The following is a 21,964-nucleotide window of genomic DNA, read 5'->3' as shown; positions in this document are numbered from 1 at the left end:
AGGAGCTGTTCCATCACCTTTCCAGGGATGGAGGTGAGGCTGACAGGCCTGTAGTTTCCTGGCTCCTTCTCCTTGCCCTGTCTGAAGACTGGCGTGACATTGGCTTTCTTCCAGCCCTCAGGCACTGATGCACCATGGTAGTTATTTGTATGCATTCAACCTATGGCAAGTGCCGTGTTTTGTGGTACATTTGACATTTGATATGCTTCTGCACAGCACAACAAATAGTTAAGTGTTGCATTGTACAGTGGTTCTAGGTATCACACCATGAGTTTATATCATTTGTCAGGCTCCCTGGCTTTGAGTGCTTGCTGAGTAAAGAGCTGGGAGTTTCAGCCAGTATTGTAAATGTTTATTTGGCTCTCCAAGTGTTAATGAAGGTTTTGATACGAGTCATGAGAGCCCAGACTGATTTATCTAATCTCTACTGAAAATTCTTTCCAGAGCCAGGTCTCCCCAGCTGAGAAGGCTTTGTCCTAAGCTCTCACGTGCTTCATCCCTAGCTTTGTGATCTGATTTATTCTCTAAGCAGAAGCCTTGAGCCTTTTAACTTGAATGGCTTTCACAGTATTAAGATACAATTTACCTTTTGTCTTAAAGTAGTTCTTCATGCGCTATTGTTATTATCTCAGTGTATTCCTGATTATTTCTTCCTGCAATTTATCCTTCAGATTACTAATCCCCTTTCTTTGGTGCCTAGCCATGTCCTACACTTACAAAGTAAAGTTCTCCTGTGACTCATATTCCAGGCAAAATGCCATTCATTCTTATAGACTGAGGCAGAGTGTATCTTCCTTCTGTTGATTTACTCAATTCTGTTTTTTGTTGAGATAATTTTCTGTACTTTTAAGTAGTTCTTGTTTATTTCCAACATCTTCTATATGATGATCTCACCGCACTTTACAGTTTAATAAATTAGACCTCCTAACTTCACTATGAAGTATGTAAATCCTCACATTTCTTTTTTTCGTGTGAAGGATTCAGACATTGATAATGTAAGAAATTTGTTAATGGCCAGAGACTGATAAATGAGCTGTGATCTGAATCAGTATCTCATGATTCCTTACCCTGAGCTTAACTCTTGTTTACTTTGTACATGAACAGAGTTCCCTAGGCCAGCATGCGTGTAAAACTCACACTTTTGGGGATGAAATTTCTGGCATGATCTGTATCACAAAGTAAGTTTAGTTTAATAAAAAGGAGAAATTTGAAAATATAATTCTGTCATCCAGGGCTATTTTAACGCTTTACAAACAATTCTGCCTTGTAGGTTGAAAATTCTGATGTTGTCTGTACCACAAAATGACTTCATTTTTTAAGCCTGCTGCCAATGTGCAAGAGAATGAGCATCCTTTTCCTGGACTGCTCATAAATCAGCCCATCAATTCACCTCTTTTGTGCCTAGACATCAAACTGTGAGTATACTCACAGAAAAGTAGTGACTGGTTGTCTCAGTCAACCCTGATGGCTTCTGGAGAAGCATTAGGATTGGTCTATTTCCAACATCATATTGGGAATGATGTGGTAGGCCTGTGCATTATGTACTCTCCAGGCAGTCCAGGTCCTGGCAGCAGACCTTACTTGTCTCCAGTAAAGCAGGGGGGAAACCTGCTTATTGAGCATTGCAGCACTATCATTCAGTTTTCAGATTCCTGGCTTTGGGTTGAGTTGGTGCTGTGTAGGTGGTTTTGTAAGGACACTTAGAAACTGAAGTTGGCCTTTTGACGCTAATCAGTCTTTGATAGGTGATCTGCAATAAAGATGCTGGGAAATGAAGCTCTGCCCGTGAAGGATGGTTTAAGGCAAGACTGCTCAGCCTCTGGGCAAGAGGCTGCATTCAGCCCATGAGGGCAGTAGTAGTCTTCAGCTTAGGCTCATTTCCACAGGGTGTGAATTCTAGTCTTGTGTCCGCAGCTTCCTCCGGGCAGCTGTTTTTTCACTCCCTGGCCCCATGGTGCTCCACACACTAGTAGTGACATTGCACACAGATTGAATGCCTGCAATATATGTATTCAATAAGCCATCCCATCATGGGCCATGTGGGGCTTATTGTGCATGAGTCACAATATCATGGGCACTTTCCTATGTGTTCAGGACTTTCCCTGGGCTTGAGGTGCCCTCATTGATTGCAGCATATCAGTGACAAGGGCCATTCACCTGTGCATGGGAAATGGGGCCACGTGAATATCCTGTCAACAGTTTGAAGCTTCAGCATGGGTTTTTTGGCAAGATAGTGTCTATGCTATGGATGGGAATATTTGGAACTGGGGCTGTTAGTTTTGGCCTGTGAGCACAACTGATAATCAAACATAAAAAGTAAACCCCAAACCCATCAGCAAAATGCTGCCAGCTTGTAACACTCCCTGTCGTGGTCTAGGTCATATCACCAAACTAGTAACAAACCCCAACTTACTAGGCAGAAAATCGTGTGGTGAAGGGATTGAAACAAGCCTCCTTATTGCAGCTCCTCCTTCAGTAATCACAGCCCTCTGCTTCAGGCCATCCACTTCCATACCTCTAATATCCTTCTGGCACAGCAGCCGCCAACCCTCCCAAGCTCCATCACACCAGTCGCAGGTACCAGCTTTCCCACCGCCATTCTCCTGCATCACAGTACAGTAGTGCTGTACTGGCTGCTCCATTTACCTAGGCTTCTATGAGCAGTGGAGTCACAGCAATTAGCTGCTCAGCATGTAGGCGGACACGGCTTGAGCCCTGAGGTGGCCGATTCTCAGAACAGGCTTTTTAACCAAAGTCTTTACTTCCTTTAGATCCCTAATAAACGGGTAACAGACTCATTTGCTGTCACTGGCCCTCTATTCCTTTAACAATATTGAACCTATCTTTGCAAAATGTGACTGCGTCAAGGGGGGATTGAAAATGATCCATCCAAGGAACCTGATCTGCCCAGGTACTGTAAGCTTGACACATTGGATTCAGTGGGCGTATGAAATAGAGCTGATCTGCAGAGCAGTTGCACAGGTTGCTGGATTTAGGCTTGCTTCATAAGTAAAGCAAAGCACATTCCTGAAATTTTTGACTACAAAGTGTTTTCTGATTTTTAATGGCACTTGTGAGTCTTCTCTGAACCCTTTCAGTGTTTCAGCATTGAATTTAGTGGAGATCAATCTCATGAATATCAAATAGGCCTCTTCATTTTTGATCTTGATGTACATTTATGGATTGCATTAGCTCTCTTGCCTACAGAATCATATAAGAAGCTAATGCTCAGTAGACAATCTGCGTTAGGCACTGCCAAATCTTTTCTGGGTCACATCTTCTCAGGACAGGTCTTCCAGCTTCCACCTGTTCTCTGAATATAATCTGCATTCTTTCTTCCTAGATCTAATAACATTATAGTTATATTTTATATGGTTATATATTTTTATATATATTCATATACTTTATATGTGTTATAGTAGATAATAGATAGTATAATATATATAATATATAAATATTATCTATTATATTATCTACTATATATTATATTTTCTGCTTGTGTCCCGTTTGCCATGCCACCCAGATTGTTCTGCATTATTGACCTGTCTTCATTTTTCACAGCTCCTATAATCTTTGCTGTATCTTTAAACACCATTATCAGTTAGGCCTAGGTGTACTAACATTTTGCTGTTGGTGTGTTTGTCTGTCCTATGCACCTTCTCACTACAGCTTCTTCGTGGGAGTTTGTTGAGGCAGTGTAGTTCTGTTAAAGGAAGATGTACAAGCAACAGAGACACAGTGCCTTCTGTTTTGCTCAGTGTCCTTTATGGTGGCCCATATCACATCGTTTCTGCTGCCTATGGCCATCGCTAACAGTAGCCTTGCAGACTAGTCTTCTAAAAGTAACCTGATTTGTTTACACACATGCTGCTACCACAAAAGACATGGAGACACAGCACTGTGCAGACATCGCAGCCCAATTCTAAGGCAATTCTACATCAAGACTGGCTCCAAGAAACCTGAAAAACTTGGAAAACAGACTCTTTGTGCAGCTACATTGACTTGCATGAGGTGTACCTTAAGATAACCCCTCTGATAGCAGGGCCAACTGTACTGACAAATAAGTACAAGAACTTCCCCAGAGACCCAGCGACCCAGAAAAGTTAATTGCATCCTCTTGCATATTTGTGCCAGGCAAAGCTTCCTCTTTCCAAAGAACTCGAGTTGTGTACAAACGGGAAAATCTGTTCTAGGAAAAGAGAACAGTGTCAAGAACTTGAAACAATAGAATATCAGCATAGAAATGCTGATAAGGCATCAGATAGTCATTCTCTCTGCCCTTTCCTGCTAGTGACTTAATAATTTTCCTCCAAACTATCGGTGTGATTATCTCACAGATGATAGGAATCCCCTAATATGTGGTGGGCATTAGCCACTTCTGATTTAAAATTATGGTTATTTGTTTTTTATTCACTAGTTAAAGAGTTCGGTCCTGTAGTGAGACCAATAAGACTATTAGGTGAGCAAATATGATATCGCTGTTCAAGAAAACACTGAATGTAGAAAGAGTTAAGGATTTTTAGTTTCTTTGATATTATGTGAGCACAGATCCTGTTTGCAGCCTTTTAAATTTTTAGACCTTGCAACCAGTGTATGTAGTTAAGTTATAAACATGGCTGCCTAGTATTTATTTATCGAGCAAGAACATTCAATTTTTGAATTAGAAATACCTTTTTGGAAAGTCTGATCTCATATACTAGAGCTCAAGCTGTCCTCTAAGTGTTTGGTGCCAGGCTAAGACCTGAGGCCGAGACAGGCATCTGATTGTCTACTTGCTACAGGAGCAAGCACTTTGTACCAGTCACTGTCAGAGACAGGGTTTTGGACTGGATGAATCTGGACCTATCTGCACTGGTAACATCCTTATATTGAAACTTCACTCCCGAATTGCTATCTTCTCTGTAGACTTGGGTTACTAGCACCCTGTATATATAATTTTCTTCCTGGATAATGAGATGTTTTAAGAGTAGGTTTTGAACTAATTCACAGAATCACACAGAGAGGAAACTACATAAATATTGCCATTAAATAGAACACTTTTGTTTTCTTTTTAAGTTAGCCTTTCTTTATACGTAGACCCTTGGCACCATCTAGTGTTTGAATATGCAGACCAACTCTCTAGACCTCTGGACGCAGAACAGCCCTACAAAAAGGTTTGGTTAGCTAAAATAAAAGCTAGTGGTGCTGGCAATCGTCCCCTAATTAATTTCATGCAATTAAGCTTTTTGAGTTACAGAATACAATTGTATCGGAGCAGGATATGCAAACTCCTTTCCATGGCTGTGGCTTCTACTTCCTCCTCTCTCTCATGAGAAATGGAACTAACAGATCCATTCAGACTTCCTAGCAGTGTCAGAAATGGACATCCGTGTGTCCATTAATGACAAATGTACAATACTTCTCATGGAAATAAGGAGGGTGTTAGATGAATCTTCAAGCGCAGCTCAGATGGAGAAAATGATTTTGGTCCTCTGCTAGATTGGTGGCAACTCCTCACCCAAGCCATAACAGCAACCTTCTGCATCCTGAATTTAGCTGATGTTTATCCTCCTTTCTAGGGGATGACATTGACCTCCCAGTTCTTACATTGAGTTCTGTAGATACAGAACCATAATTATAAATATATGCATGGTATAATTACATTTGCTGCTCTGCAAAAAATCTACCAGCAAAGCTTTTCTGTCAAAAAAGTTTGGTTTGCTACCAAAACATTGATTTCATTAAGATCAGTAAAAATATATATAGTTTTAGTATAGAAGTCTATGGCTTCTTAATGAAGCTGAGAGAATGTAGTCTCTAATTTCTGATATATTGGGACCATAACTTTCAGTAGCTGGGTGAAAAGATCTATGTGAAATGTACAGTGTGGTTAGCCAAGTGTGAAGGGGGAAAAATTGCTGTGATAGCAAATTCCACTTCCTTCTACGTGCTGTGAGAAATGTGGTCAAGCAAATAATTACCTCCTATGGACAGTTTATGCCAGGCCTAATGAAGGGCAGGGAGAGGCAATATCATTTTTAACTGATAGCTTTGCTTGTTTCTTGTGACTCCATGAATGTGACCCAGCTGCTGGCTATTGAGGTACTGCCAGGAATGGCTGGGGAAAGACAATCTGCTATAGATAACTAGAGATAGAGGCCGAGGATGCATAGAAGAAAGAACAGAGAGGATATTCAGCATTTAAATGAAATTTTATGGATTCACATACATACATTTAATTTGGCTATGCAAGGAACAGATTCCAAACAGATGCTGGAAAGGGAATCAGCTGGACTAGAGAGCCTTACATATTATTAAGGAAATAATTGTGATTTTTTTTCCTGTGGCTATGAAAGAATTAGGCATCTGGTCTAATGTTGTCCTTTATGCTCCCTCTCTAGTAAATGGAGAGAGAAAACATTTTCAGGAGGTGATTCGTTCTGTGTATCTGGGACATTTATTTCAGCTCGGGATGAATCCAGAGTTCAAGAGGTAGTTCTTCCATTCCTGGAGTGCAGAGGAGGCCTAAAGGACAAGCTTAGACATTATGCCAGCTTTAGATGAGTTAGGCACGATGAATCCTCTACTAAGTCAGCAGTAAGAAGCAAGGCAAGGAGAAGACAAATGAAGAAAAATGCACCATTAATACTGTGAATCCCCCTTTCTCTCTCAGGTACCTGTTCTTTATTCAGCATACTGGAGGAAAAGTTGACAGGCTGGACAGTCTTGAGACCTATGCCTTGTTAAGTGCATGAACTGATCTGTTCCCTGCTGCCCTCTGCCTGTGGACTCCGTCTAGATCTGTTTCAGGTTGGTTTTTGTTGTATTAGATGATCTGATGAATGCATGAATCTACTCATAAAACAAATGGCATTTCTCTGGGGACTGATTCCTCCCAGGTTTCTGTTCAAACTAGGTGACAGTACCTTACCTGAGCTGTGTCCAGCTTGATTGTGGCTGGTGAATATAGGCCCTGAGGCTTTCTTTTCTCACAGCTGTCACAACACAATATCCTAGTCTGTCCTTTTGAGTGAGCACAAAATCCTTATGGAGGGTCCATATCAACCATTTCTGTAGAGAAGAATCTGGAGTTACGTGCATAATAAGCTGAATATGAGTCAGTCATGACAGGATTGCAAAACAGACAAATGACACTCTGGGAAGTGTTGATAATAGGGTCGTGCATAAGCCAAAGAAAGTCATTTTTCTGATCTGTTTAGCACTGCATTTTTGTTCCTCAGCTGGAATAGAGTCTCTTATTTTGGGCACTGTATTTTAAAAAAGATGCAGAAAAACTAAAAAGAGTTGAGAGAAAAGCAATGGAAATCACAGGCAGCTCAGAAAACCTAACCTCTGATGAAAGACAGAAGGAAGTTAGGCTAAAAAAAACCAGAGGAAACTGAGGGAAAGGGAAATTAACAATCTTTTAAGTATGGTTTCAGTTGTTACCCAGTAGATCAACTGTAATCTATGGTCAGTGCAGGTTAAGAAGTTAAGCAGTTACAAAGTAATTAACTTAATTTGCAATAAAATAGATTAGCAATTAGAAAAAATTTTCTAGTGAAAGGGGCAATGAAATGGGAGTGGGGGAATGCTAGCTGCAGTCGTTAAGAACCGCTTTTATTGGAAGTACTGGTCAGGAGTAGCTGGATATATTTCATTCTGTGTTGTTGCTGGCAATGGGCTAAATGATACTAGGAAATCTCTTCCAGCTTTAGATTTCTAAGTCTCTGAGGTATTGTCAAAATTCATAAAAAACTGTATTTACTTTGCTTAGATGGAGTGGCAGGTATATGTGACCTTCCCCATCAGTTTAATCATACGCCTGTCTTTTATTCCTGCAGTTTGCATTCGTTGGCTGCCTCTATGTCCAAACTGCAGTGGAGGCTGAAACCCTGTTGTGCCTGACTACCAGCCTGTGACTACCTGTCTTGGACAAGGTCCTTGCTGCCTTCCTCCGTGAGTTTCTCACTTCCATCCTGGATCACTGCACTCACTTTCATCAGAACAAAGGTAATCTGAGCTAATACAAAAGAAGGCTGTACCTGTACTTGGTATTGTATCATCTACAGAACACTTTTCATCTCTCTTATGTAGACTGCATTGACTTCCACTTAATTTTCAGCTGAGTTAAAATGTTTATTTTGTCACCAAAAACTCTATAAAGCTTGAACTCTATCTAACTAGGGGTATATCTACCTTAATTGTGCTAGGGTGACTGTCTTGTACCTGAGGTGTTCATGTTAGCTTTGGTACTAGCAGAAGTCTGAACAATAGCAACAAGTACCAGCTGCAGAATCTACTTAAGATGCTAACTACAAGTATGGGAGCAATCTCCATGATGCTACAACGACACTTGCATGGAAATCCATGCTATGCAGTTTACAGCCAGTCTGAGTGTGTTTATGACCGTATGTTTGATGCTAGCAAGCAAAACCTAGCCTTTCTATCACCTGAATAAAACCGTCTGCATGAAAGACACCAATTCTTCACTCAAATTCATCCCTTGGCAAAAGACTAGCCTAGATCTACTCTCAGGACACTCCGATGTTGGCCAGTGTGAACCAGTGCAGGTTCTATGGGGCATAGGCTTCCGTTACAGGCATGGCCCGAGGCTATCTCTGAGGGGATGGATCAAATGGGGAGGCTTTCGCTTTTCTGTTGCGGAAGAGAGATCTTTTCAGGGTCATTTTTTGACATCATATTAACATCATTAGTTCATCTTTTGTGTATTTGTGTTTTGTCATGTTGTACATGTCTGGAATGTCATAACAGGCAAAGTACAGACATCAAATAAATAATGGTGGGACTGAATAAGGATGTCAGACTACAGCTCTATATAAATGAATGCTTGTTTGTAGTCCTAACTAAATTCTAATGGGTTATTTTTACTCTATTTTGAGATTTCTGTGAGTATTTAGAGTTTGTACTATGTTCAAGCTGATTAACTGTGCTCATTCCTTGTGAAGGATTAAATCTAGGGTTTCTAAATAACAGTAAAAAAATGTATTTTGAGAACTGCCTGGAAATAGGCCCAGACTGCCAACTTTAACTCTGGACCCCATACTTCCATCATTTAACTGACTATTTTGTTAATTGTCTGGAAAGTATCTTTGATCTGCTGTATCTGTGCACTTATTTACTTCCTTAGACTAAAAAAACTCATGTTTTCCTGCAGTTTATCTCCCTCTTAGAATAGGACTGAATGGTTTGAAAATATGAATGGACTAGATTGCTCACTCTAGCATGGCTCAGAGGAAGAGGGAGAAAGCTGGTTCTCAGCCTTTCTTCTATACTTTCCTCATTTTCAGGAACTGAAGGTTATTTAGAGAAAGATCATTTTTATACTTCTGAGTTTGAAAACAGCATATTCTGGTTATATTTCCTTGTGCTTACACTCATGACCAGTATAGGACAGGGCAGCAGATGGTGGAGAGGGGAAAGGAGAGAAAGCTGGTGGAATGTGGCTGACTGCTGGCACCGTCAAGGAGCCCACAGCTCCTTAATTAGCTCTGCTGTCCAGGGTCTTTACGTAGGGAGTTCCAGAGTGGGTGGGATCCTGTGACTTTCAAAGCGCCGATAGTAAAGTCCTAGGTTCTGATTTTTAACTTTAGCACATGTTGGTTTTCTGTTGTTGCTGATTTTGAATGTGCAAGCATGCTGAAGGGCTTTTCTTTCTTCTTCTCCCTTAGGGTGTGCCTAAGAGGAGGTTGGAGATCAGTCACTCCAAAGCTCTTATTATCCCAAAGGGGTTAATTAATGTATCTTGTCTCAGTTAAGAATCAGTAGAAGCTTCATGCAATGAACCTTTTAAAATGTTTATATTGCATATATTTTTAATGTATAGACTGGTATAGAATGTAAGGTCCTGTGAAAGATACGTTCCTCTCTGAATTATGCCGTGTAGCGACCACAGGGACAGGGGTTTACAGTTTATTGAAGCAAGCGCTTAGCAAGCGCTCCAGCAGCCCAGTATATCCTCCACTGTATCCAAAAGATAAAAATTAGCTTTTACTCCCTGATGCGGAAACAGAAGAGGAAAGAAAGAGTGTGTAACGGTAACTAGCATTTGATTAGGCAAAGAGACAACGGAGCTGTAAGAATGAAACATGTCATATGCTCCCATTCATCCATTCACACGCCTGATGCTGGAGAGACCATGCCTCCAATGCAGGATATAGAGATCAGAATCTGGTATTACAAGGGATCGCTTGCCTCACTTCCTAAGGTGTTCATAACTGTCAGTCATCCTACAGATTTTACATCTGATACTAAAAAGAGGTCAGGTGATTTGAAGGTTATATATGCTTACACTCTTTAAATAATGACCTTGTCAGGTAACAACTGAAGAAAGGAGGAAGACATAGTGGTTAAGCTCATATTTCTTCCAATCCTGCTGTATAGTATTTTAAATAGTAAGCTGTAATAGTTAATCAACAGGCTTCCAGATTGGCAGTAGAGATAAACAGTAGAAGAGCTAGAAGTTCATCTGGTAGGATACTTTCTTCCCTTTCTAATTGTCATCTGCAAGGAATGTTCCCAAAACAATAAGCTCAGAATTCAATTGGGAAAATGGTAATTGTTTCAATTTCCTGTCATCGGGAAACTGAAGGCTGAGCAAAGCGTTTAATTGTTGTTATCACAACCGTAGTTATCTGTAGAATTCTCCCTGCTTCCCAACCTACCTCAAATTGTTTGGTAACTGTTTGCATTCACGGAGTTCAAGGCTCCAGGCTTGTGGACTGTGGACTTCAGTCAGTCTGCATGTGCATGTCTGAAAAAAACATATACGGAATCATTAAAGGGGATTGTTTTTTCTGTAGCTGCGTGGTACCTGCTAGCCACGTTTACTTCAACTTGTCCACTCAACAGGATTATAGCGGGCAAAAATCGGTTAGGACCTAGAGGGATGTATTCAAAGTTCAGAACTGACTTTCTAACTTTGAATACTATTAATCGGTCAGATTCTGGCCATTCCCCTTAGTCATTACAAGGAAACAGAGACCCTTGCCTGAGCACCTACTGCCAACTTCTGAGATGCTGGAGGGATTTCCAGTCCCTCAGGACAAGAGTAGCTTGGGCTGGGAATGCAAAACTACTCCTTGGTTTCTCCAAGGATGAAACTTCTGTTCAGCTAAATCAAAATGAGTTTTGTTATTGTTTTGAATAAAGATAAGAAGTGAATTATTTGGGGGCATGCAGTAGCTTGCTGCAGGAGCCTGCCAAAGACTGGCTGAGCAGCTACTTCTCTTTCATCTTCATGACCATACTGAGAATTAGGCCCACTGGTATGGGACATCCCAGAGAGGAAATGAGACTCTTCCTGTAAGGATTTACCAATCCTACATCACCACTTATGTCTCCTAAGTAATCCTGTTCTGTCCCATAACAGCATGCTCAGTGGGATGATATCTGAGCTACCTCACTCTCTGGCTCCTGCCTGTGCCTTCTAAAATCTTTGCAAGATTTCATGCACTATTAATAGGAAAAATATCAAGGGCAGAGAGCCAACTGATCAACACCGGCTCCTAAACAAGACATGGTCCCTGAAGTGTGTGTATGTAAAATCAGCAACCCACCTAAAAATAATTGCTTGCATGTACAGATGCAGCACTTGGTGAGCATCACAGACTGTATGCATTTTGTCAACTATCCTAATCAGGTGCATTTTTGAATTTTAGACATTAGAGGAGGGATACAATTGCTTGATCAGGGCATCTAGTGCCTTTTAGACACTGCTTGGCCTCCTGCTGTTACTACAGAAGGGCTCAGGTCTCCTGTACATCCTTATCATATCTGCTAGCCCAGTGCCAGTGTCTTGGACATCCTAGGGCGTCTGAAATGGCACAGATCCCTAGATCGGGCACCCTGATCGCTACCAAAATGTCTGCTCCAGAGGGGAAAACGAGATACATTTGAAGTTCGAAGTCTGTATTTTCTGGGTAGAATAAAAGGTTTTCCTTCGGAAGGACGGAAGAACCATAATATTTGGCTTAATTGTCTCAATTAAATGGATCATTAGGAGAACTACAAGGCCTTCATGCTTTTGCAGGCAAAAGGAAAGCCGAAAGATCATGAGCTGCCACATACAACTAAAAACTGTAAGTACATAGTAAATATGTCTATAATTTGTATGTAAACTGCAGTGAAGAATGCCAGTCTTTATGTCACTTGACTTTTCATGCAATCAAAGATTGTGGGGTCCTTTGATAGAGAATAAAAAAAAATAGAAATAAGACGTTGGGCTTTAGATTCTCAGCGGTTTGTCTTCAGCTTCTTATGGCTGTTCAAGCACAGTGCCCCCTGTGTCTCCGTCCCACATCTACACAGTAAACCTCAGTTTTTCCACTAGGACCAGGCCAAAGTTCAGCAGGCTCTGCTCTTCAGCAATCACTCAACTGACTTTCACATCCGTATTTACTGGTTCACAGAGCAATGTAGATAGGAAAGATAATGAAACTAGCAACTCTGGGATTTATTGACTTCTTGTGTCTCAAGTCAGGCCTGTTAAACCAAACTAGCAGAGTTCTCCTCTAATCTGGACGTTGAATCTGCCATGTACGTAAATAAGTTATTGAACAGCTTCCTAATGGTCAGTCTTGTGTTTTTAAGGTACGTATGCATTTTTGCTCTCTCAGAAAGCCTCATCTCTTCTGACAGGAAAGATAGAGGAGATCCTCCTAGCTGAGGTCTGGAGAGAGAAAGACCTGTGAAAAATCCCAGCAGCTACTAAAAGAGCAGAGGGGCAGTAGAAGGAGGGAGGAGACGAGAGATAATGGAGAGCAGGACAATAAGGAAGAGATTTGCAGGTTGAGGCAGAATTGTTTATGTCAGAAATAGAAACTCAGAGCTTTGTTGTGGTCCCATTTTAATAAGAAGACTGACTGCACTGAAATCTATGGAAAAAGTTTCAAGAAAGTGAGAACTAGGCCTGTAGTCTTTTTTTTTTTTTTCCTGAGGCTTTTCTACTTTATCCATAGCTTTGCTCTACACCTTTAGCACTCCAAGGTGAAATTAGTTTGTTCAAAGCTTATTCTATATGACCGCAAAGGTCAGATGTTCAAGTACTGCAGAAACATCTTCTCATTTGTGCATGCACAAATTGGATCAGTATTTGTTGCCGTTGCAGGACCCTGCGCCTTTAGTTTGTTGTGTGGACAAACAGGGAGAGGAGGGATGGAGCATGCACTGGATGAGCTTGTTACACAAACGGAAAGCACAATACCCAGGAGGTGAGCTTCAGCTGTGCCACCAAGTCATTCTCCAGGATCTGTATGTCTAAAAAGAACTCTTAAATTTATATGGCAATTAAACAGACACACTTAGTTAAAATCTGGGAGGTTTTTTTTTTGAAAATAAAAGGGAAATGAGCAAAAACAAACAAACTAACCAATTATCTAAATAATTAGCTTTGTTGCAAAAATATACACTGGGCCTCTGAGAGACAATTTCATATGGTGCCGTTCTAAGTCCTAAAAATAGTGTTAGAACATTGAGAAGCTGACTGGCATATAACTGTAGTGGAGCTGTAACACTAAGACAAATTTATCTGAAGAAATATTAAAAGTGCCAGGACAATAAATGTACTTATAATGCTCTCTACGTTCTTGCAAAGCCCCATATTCTTCCCTGCTGATTTTTCTTCTAAAACAAAATAAACGTTAGCAATAATATTGGCTCATATCACCTTACAAAGCTGTAAAATCATATATCGTAAGAAATGAGGTTTCTTTGCCAATGAAAATAGAAAAAGATTTTCACATTCTCCAATGTCTTGGCTTTTGGCATTCAGAGTAAAATCAACTATTTTCAAAAATAAAATATTATTTTATGGAAGACTTATGTTTCTTCAGACTCTAAAAGCTATAAAAAGGGGCTTTCTTGAAATCATTGCAGTTTTTAAAAACAATAATACAATTCTTATCTTTTCTAAAACAAATATAATTAGCTTTTAGTAAATATCTCAGAAAAAGAGTAAACTTTTCTAGCAAGTCAACATATCATACCAGACCCTGATTTTTTTTCGGTGCCTCTATTGTAGCATATTGATGAGATCAGTCAATAAAAGTTCAAGATAATTTCAGAGGTGAAAAAATGCATTATGATAGATTGAATGACACATGGAAATACTGCATCCGTACTGTCAGTACTGTTAGAGTCCTGTGTCAGCACTAGTCTGTCAGGAGGAGAATACAGTTACTGCATAAAAATAGTAAATCTTAGCAGAGCATCAATCTAAATGTAGGGATAAAGGTGTCAGAAGTGCTTAAATTACAGATGAATTCTATAGGAAAACCTTTACTTTAAAAGAGTATTAAGCAACGTGCATGAAACTTAGGAAATTATATTCTGAAGGTCATCTAGGCCTCTCCACCTCTGTTTCCTGTGCTTGTAGACATATTTACTGTTCCTCATGCGAGAGAGGGCTCCCCAGGAACACAAGCTTCTCTTTCTAAGCCTCTTCGTCTCTTCATTTATTCATAAGCCCTGCAGCCAGAAAGCACCATCGCATATCATCTTGTCTCACTCTGGCTTAACATAGGCAGTTGAATTTCACAAATCAAACCCATCATTTCTAGTAGAAGGATACCTAGTCTGGCTTTAGAAATGGCAAATGCCAAGGAATTGGCAATCCAGCCTTCTCCAATTTCCCTGCAGCCCAGGATCTGAGCCCAAGAATTCTGGCCCGCAGAAAGGAGCTCACCTCTGTAGAATAAGCTACTTGCAAAGCATAGGAACGTAGCAAGGATTCCCTCACAGACCCACTTATTGAAGGAAAGCTCCATTTATTGGGGCACAGTTTCCTTAAGGTGCATGTACAAGCGAAGACTGAAATATACAGCGTTGGGTAACTAGAAGGATAGACTGGTGAAATTTCCAGGAAAAGAGAAAAGTCCTTTTCAAGCTTTTTAATTTTCACAATATTTACTGCAGATCACAGAATTCGCATCAGCAACCTGAGGGCTATTTTTCTACCAGAAAATTTCAGATCACTCAGCAATGCTAAATGAATAGAAAAGAAAAATAGTGATTTATTTTAAGTCCTTTTCTCAGCTCACTTAAGTCTCAAACACAAGACATTTGTGTTGAACAGATACTACAAAAGCCCTTTTTACAGAGTATGCATCTGCCCAATTTTAGCCCCAAAGAAGAGGAGCAATGTATGACCCCTGAGATCACGAAGGCGCAACATCAGGTATCACAGCCTGGTTCAGGAGCACTGTAATTCCATAGTGTGTGAAAGGAGAGCCAACAAAGTCAGAGAGATCTATAATGCATTCAGATTTGAAGGGAAAGTGAAAAAATCACTTGTCTTTATTCATAGCATAATGAATTTCTGCAGTACTTTGAAAAGCATCCTAAATTACCAGCATAAGTTCGAAGCATGCTGACAAGACCATCTTTGTGACCATTCTGCAGTCAGTGTCTAAACACCCCTAAGAATGAACATCTTGCTGACAATGGGAGAACTGCAGTGCTGGTTACACATTAAAGCACAAATTTTGTTCTCATTTAAACTGGTATCGGACACAACTCCAGAGCAGTCAGCAGAGATCTCCAGATTTACTTCTGTGAAAGAGAGGAGAGAACTTGGTCCTGAATGACTTACTGTATTGGTTTCTGCTCTGCTTGCATAGAAATCATAAAGAGAAGAAGGATTTAGCTGATTTTATTTAAGCAGTTTGGTCAGGAAACAAGACTGTTCTAACAGCCTTTTTAGGATTGTGTGGATAAATGGGAAAAGAATACTAGAATGAAGCTGATCTTACAGTAAGACAAGTACAGTTATATAAAAGTTCACATGACTGATATTAAGTACAAACATGTCGGGGGGATTAGTGAGACATGAAACTACAGAATCAAGGGAAAAAGCAACTGCAGAAATAACTTCCGCTACAAGGAAAGAATAACAGAGATTTATAAGCGCAACTGAATTGCTGTGAAAGTTCATATCAAAACTGCCTGTCTTGACAGTGTCTGGTCACAAGGATGCCACATAGCATTAGGGGGACAACAGAGAAATTCATTATAAGCATTGTTCTTGATTGTTGAAAAACATGTGAAATCCCTGCTGTAACACAACCTGTCAAGTTCTAGCACTGGTACCTTTAAATCAGGATGAGAAGCTAGTGCAATACACCCAGAACCTCAGCTAACATTATTCCAGCAACCCACCACCAAAAAAAAAAAAAAAATGAAGATAGAGTTAAGCAAACTGAAACACTGACAAAACTGAACGAATTCCCAGTAATATGAAAACTTTGGCTCTCTGAGCTGAAGTGGTATTCCAGATGGAGATTATTTGGAGTTACAGTAACGAACTGTGTAAAGCTAAAGGAATGGCAGTAAAGAATGAAAATGAATCTGATTATTAAATGGAGGGGATAGGAAAATGTACAATTGAAAGATGAGTGTGTTAGTCAGCAACATGGAACAGCATACTCTTTGTAAGAAACTGGCTCCAAAGCTGACAATCCTGCAATATGTCAATTTTTTTTTTCAAAGCAAAACCAGCAACTCTTAAATCAGATCATCCATAGTGAGTTATGAAACCGGACTTGTGCCTGCACTGTTATATGACAACAGGAAACAGAGAAGGGGTAAAATAAATCCATCCGTCCTTCTCTTGCTCCTTAGGCTGGCTAGCAGAGCTGCTTTGAAGTACTAACCCGGAGAGCCTCGTGCTGCACTGGTGAAAGCTTACAGAGGACCCCGTTGCTCAGGGGAATGGGTGCTGCAGCACTTTTGCACTAAGTCCCCGAGGGTTAGTGACAGCATCCGGTGAACTTACCACGTTCCTCTTCACTCTTAAGGGTGATGGGACAAGGGATAAAGAAGGTATCTCGGGTGAGAAAGCGTTTGAAGGGGGCTCCCCGGTGCCATCAAAACTAGCCATAGTCAAGACCTCAGGGCCTAAGCAGAGTTTCTAAACTTTTGCGCCCCAACTGGGCAGTCAGTGTGGCAGCGACAGCCTCCCTTCCTCCAGGGGAACAGCGGCGGCAGCCGGGGACAGGATCCCGGGGGCTGCTCTGCCACGTTCCAGGGCGTCAAGAATTCCACGTTTTCCTTAAAGCAGGAAGAGTTCATTACAAATGCATTTTAATTCAAAGTCATACAAGGCTACACGTGACATTCGCGCTTACAAGCTCCTCACAGCTCAGTTTCCAGTTTGCTCTCGCCAGTCTTTACCAGCGACCACCTCCCACCCCCGGCTCCAGCTGGAGTCCTGCGCTGCGCTCACAGACACGCTCTGCCCGAGTTAAATATTTAAACCGCGGAGCAGCAAAAGCCTTTCCCTCTAAGGACTGAAAGCCTTCTGTACACCTTTAACAGTTCACAACCTGACGCACATCTTAGTGTTATCTAATAATAACCAGAAAAATAAATAAACTCTGTGTTGGCAAGTAGCACGAAGTTAAATCACAAGCTAGGTTGGGACCCAAACTCCTCTTTCCCTCTCCCTTGTTCTTCCTTTTTCTCTCCCTCACCAGTTAAAAATGCTATTTCTTCCTCAAATCAGCCATTTGAAGTTGAGAGCAGGGAGTAAAAGCCTCGACCTTCGAACACCTCGCTTTCTTCTTGCCTTTCAAGAGAAACACAGCAGCAGCAGAGAAGGGCCTCATCTTTCTGGAGGTAGTCATGCCCTGAACTCCGAAATCTGGACATCTGCTATTTTTGCGCCAGCCTCCCTTTGCTGAGTCCGTTGCTAGTGTTTGCTGTTTCTCCTTCAGTTTATTCCTTCCGCTCTCACCAGAACAGTCTGCCTTTACTCTCCGTGCCCTTTCTGGATTTCACTCTCATCCTCTTCTCTCCAGCCTCACATGACATGTCCAAACACAGCTGCTCCCTTGTCCAGCTCTTCTTCACCTTCCTAAACCCTAAGTGCCTCCTCCACAGCCCCCTCTAATATCTAACACCGTTATTTGGAGTAACAGTATGCTTTGATCTCTCGCTTCATGCACACGTGCACACACTCAACACACGTTACATATAAAGAGATGTTCCTAATGTACAAGCCTATGGTTAGTTGATCTGCATTCATCAAGTGTAGTAGAGAGAGATGATTTATACATATATATATAGGTACCTGCACTCTTGAAAGGACTCCTATCAGAGGAGTGATTGGTTCCCAATTTTCTTGTTTAAGTGCAAGTTCAGGTTCGTTCACAAAGAAAGGAGCAGATTAGTCCAGGTCTGTCCTGAGAGTAAGAATAGCAAATTAAAAAAAAAAAAAAACACAAAAAAGAAAGCAGAGAGTAGACTAAAGTCCTTCTGACAGAAATTAGACCAGATTAAAGGTTTAGCAGTAGGAATGATATCAGAGAGGAGAACTTTATATGCAAAAATACCACTTAGTTTGCGGCAAAAATGCAAAGTCAGATGTCACTGAGTCTTTACAAGCCACTGAAATCTTTGTGTTAACATGTTCTTGCAGAACTCCTATGCAAAGAAAATATTTATATTTAAAGCCTTCTGTTTCTATATTGTTTCTTAAGTTATATTTGTTGCTTGACAGTGAAAAATTGATCTACACCTGTTATATCTAAGTCTCTTAACGAGTTTGAAATATACCAGACTGGAACATCTATCTGACATTTAAAAGAATGAGACAGTTGTGTACTGTCTTTAACTGTGACACCGTCAATCAGCTCATTTTTATGTATAATATGTGGTGTTCACAAAAATGTGTCAAATGTTTTCTAGGCACAATGGGGAATGTAATCCTGAATGTAATCCTGAGCTTTGTAAAAGAGAAAAATCTATGTAGTTCACTTACATGTCTAGTATATTTGGCTGTTAAGACAGTATTATTTAGCACAGTGCTAAAATTGAGACTTTTGTCAGGGCTAACATAGAGTGGAAAGTGAAATTAATGCCCCTGATTTAAACACTATCAGTCTCTTCCTCAGTTTCAGTGATATGCTCCAAATGGGTGGCAGTCAGATGGCAATTATAGATCATCGCTTTCAGTTCTCTCACTTGAGCGATAGCCAAGGTAGATGTGGGCACCTCTGAAATAGCTTTTACAGTCACCTCAAAGACTTCAATAAGACCCTAGAGTTGCTGTCATCCTTTAGGACTTACATGGTAAAGTGTCTTCCTATATCAGTTTAAACTCTGGTCATTTTTTACTCCGTTGCAACTTGAGAAGGAGTTGGGCAGCAGCAGCCACTGGCATTATCTTTTGCAGACTCAGGAAGATGGTACATCTGTCATTCTCAGATCACATTTGAATTTTTTCACGAACAGTGCTAGAAAAATGAAAGTTATTGGCATTCATGTGGGGACATCCTTACTCATGCTGAGTGGAATTTTAGACCCTCTTTATCAGATCCAGTACTTTTATCTGTCATTAACTTATGGATGTCTATTAATATTGTTTTGAGGACAATGTATTGGAACCCTTGATCTCTGAAAACTATAGTCTAGGTAGGTTTCCTGCTTGCAGTTTCTGCTTGCCCAGTTTACAGGATCCTTGTTCCAGCAAATTCAGGCTGGAGTAATAATATAACAGCTACAGAAAGTGCTGGATACACAAAAACTGAACAGTGAGCTGTATTCACTGCATGGAAACAAAGGGCCCATTAGAAAGCAAGGTTAAGAGTACATGAGTGTATTTCAAACAAAGGTCCTAAACCTGGAAATTTGTGCAGATCCTGAATGTTCTGCACTGTGAGTAGCTTCATATAAATGAATGAGGCTCTTCACAGCATGTAAAACTTCACACATGCATAAGTCTGCACAGTCAGGGCCAAAGCTTTTTTCAGAAGAGTGTGACTTGCTTGGAGATATTCCAGAGGAAAAAAAAAACCATGTGGAGCTTTCTATAAAATTACTAGCACTGTTCTGCTTATCAAACAGATATGAGCTCACTCATAGAAGTTCTAGACATTTATATCAAGTAGGTGGAAGTTTGTACCTATTCCTAAATGAAAAAATTACCGATAATACTTCTAGATTTGTAGGCTGGGTTGATTTCTTGATACCTATTGATTAACTTAAGAGTTTTATAATATTACCTCTCTTACCTATTAGAGCCCTGCTACCAGGCAAAATTTGCTCTGTATTAGCCAGTAAATTACAATAACTTTCAAAGAGATCGCAAGGAAAACAGTTTCTATTATTTACTTTATGACCTTAGATGTGGCAAAAAAGTAAATCTTCCTATCTTACCTCAAGCTAATTCAGCATAAAGTATATGAGACAAGAATTTATTGTTCAATTTGCAGCTTGCGGATTGAAGAACGACGTATTCATTTCAGGAACAGAATCTAATTTTAGATCAGTATTGAAGGTGCTATGAAAATGAGAATGCCAGGAGCGCCAGTAGGACTTTTGAAGAGCAATCCCAGTATAGTTCTTGAACGACAATGACTGCAAGCTGAAAGGAATCACGGAATAGACTTCAGTGGTCTAAATGGAACTGTTAGATATCCAAAATTATTCACCCTCTAGTTGTTATCACGGATGAGGCCTGAAACTATTTCAGATAAACATTTCAACATTAAAGCTCTCTTGAAGAAAGCAGAAAAAGTATTTGGCCCACTTGGTGTTGGACTGCTTAGTGATAGATGATGCCAGCACTTTAAATAAGCGGTCTGGGGAGACCCGTGAAACATCTGGCAAGAGCAGCTACTTTTAATCACACGGGCAAAGGTTCACATTGTATCACAGTGCACAAAGTCAGTGTCACATTTAGCCAAACACATTAACTTGAGCGCAAGATGTCTAGAGATCAGATTTAAAAGTTTCTGGAGATGTGGACAGGAATCCAGTGGGATTTTCACAAGTGCCTAAGTGCTTATTTCCCATTAGTTTCTCACTAGGACCCTCTTTGTATTACTACTTTAAAAATACTTAAAAAATACGATGCTAGGTGTCTCAAAGCACGCTGCCTTGCCTCAGGCCCCAGAAAGTTGGTAGCTGCCTGTCAGTAGCTGCCTGTTAGGTACTCTCACTCCAGCTGTAGTTACTTTTAGGGCAGGCACCCCATGTCTGTAGCAAGTCTCTCTCAGGGCTCTTAGCCTGGGATTGCATGAGACCTGGGTGAGCTGACCGGGGCAATCACTACATGAACCAACTACATTTTAGTTAGCTGAATTGCATAAAGAGCCATGAAGTCTCTTCCATCTCCCAGGGTGCAGTAATCTCCATGGATTTTTAAACAGAAACTGCCCCGCAGGTGTACAGGGAAAAGAATAGTTTCGTCACTATTTGGGCTGGTCTTTGTGCTTAGAAATCATCTTTGCAAGCAAGGATACCTCCCCTTGCCTCCCCAGTACTCTCCAACCCCACACCCAGACTGGCCATGCCAGATTGTGTCAGGCCCCATCTCCAAGCATACTTTCCTAAGCAACTTCCTCAGTCCTATTTTAAAAAGTTGCACATTTTGAAGATATTGGAACACATGCTCTTTGCGAGCATGCTCTCCCGTTGCTTCCCCATTCCACACAGTCACACTGCTTAGTGCCAATTTTTAATGCATAACATCGCTGGAAAGTCTGTTGCAAAAATGTATATAATCTATGCTATGCCTTGCCTTGCCTGAGAAAAAAAGGAGTGGGGGAATGTTCCTGAGGAGATGGATTGGAGTTTCAGGATTTCAGAGTGTTTAGAGCTAGAATGAATGAACACAAAGCAATGTCCTCAGAAAATTTTATGCAGTGCATGCAAAGCTCAGCAAAGTAGCACTAGATGGCACTATAGTAATTTTCAGTCAAAAAGAGCAGGCCAAAAACCAGGGAAAGATGAGTCCAGCTCCGAATAAGCAGCTCTGAATAAGCACCTGGCTGGCCTAGGGAGATTCTGAAGAAGATGAGACAGCAGTCTTTCCAAGCATTATAATAAATCCTTCAGTAGGTCGGTAAGTGATATAATATGATGAAGAAAAACGGCAACATCTATGTGAATGCTTTCATTTCATAAAGTAAGACAGACTACGAAGGCACCTGAAAAGCCGTTATGGTCTATTAGATCCAAGCTG

The 21,964-nt window shown here is 40.7% G+C and overlaps 1 protein-coding gene across 4 annotated transcripts in view; it reads left to right on the top strand.

The window, feature by feature from the left end:
* SOCS5 (suppressor of cytokine signaling 5) overlaps nucleotides 1–21,964 on the top strand; it is a 101,963-nt gene that overhangs the window by 28,826 nt on the left and 51,173 nt on the right. For all 4 annotated transcript variants that reach the window (XM_009676272.2, XM_068939599.1, XM_068939601.1 and 1 more), the window contains 2 exons: nucleotides 6,653–6,789; nucleotides 7,824–7,992. The gene's annotated coding sequence lies outside the window, so the exon portion shown is untranslated. Of the gene's footprint in view, nucleotides 1–6,652; nucleotides 6,790–7,823; nucleotides 7,993–21,964 lie in introns of those variants that run through there.

This window comes from Struthio camelus, chromosome 3 (genome assembly GCF_040807025.1).
Source record: "Struthio camelus isolate bStrCam1 chromosome 3, bStrCam1.hap1, whole genome shotgun sequence".
Lineage (NCBI taxonomy): Eukaryota > Metazoa > Chordata > Aves > Struthioniformes > Struthionidae > Struthio > Struthio camelus.
Note: the sequence above shows the minus strand (reverse complement) of the source record. Positions and strands in the feature narration are given on the sequence as shown.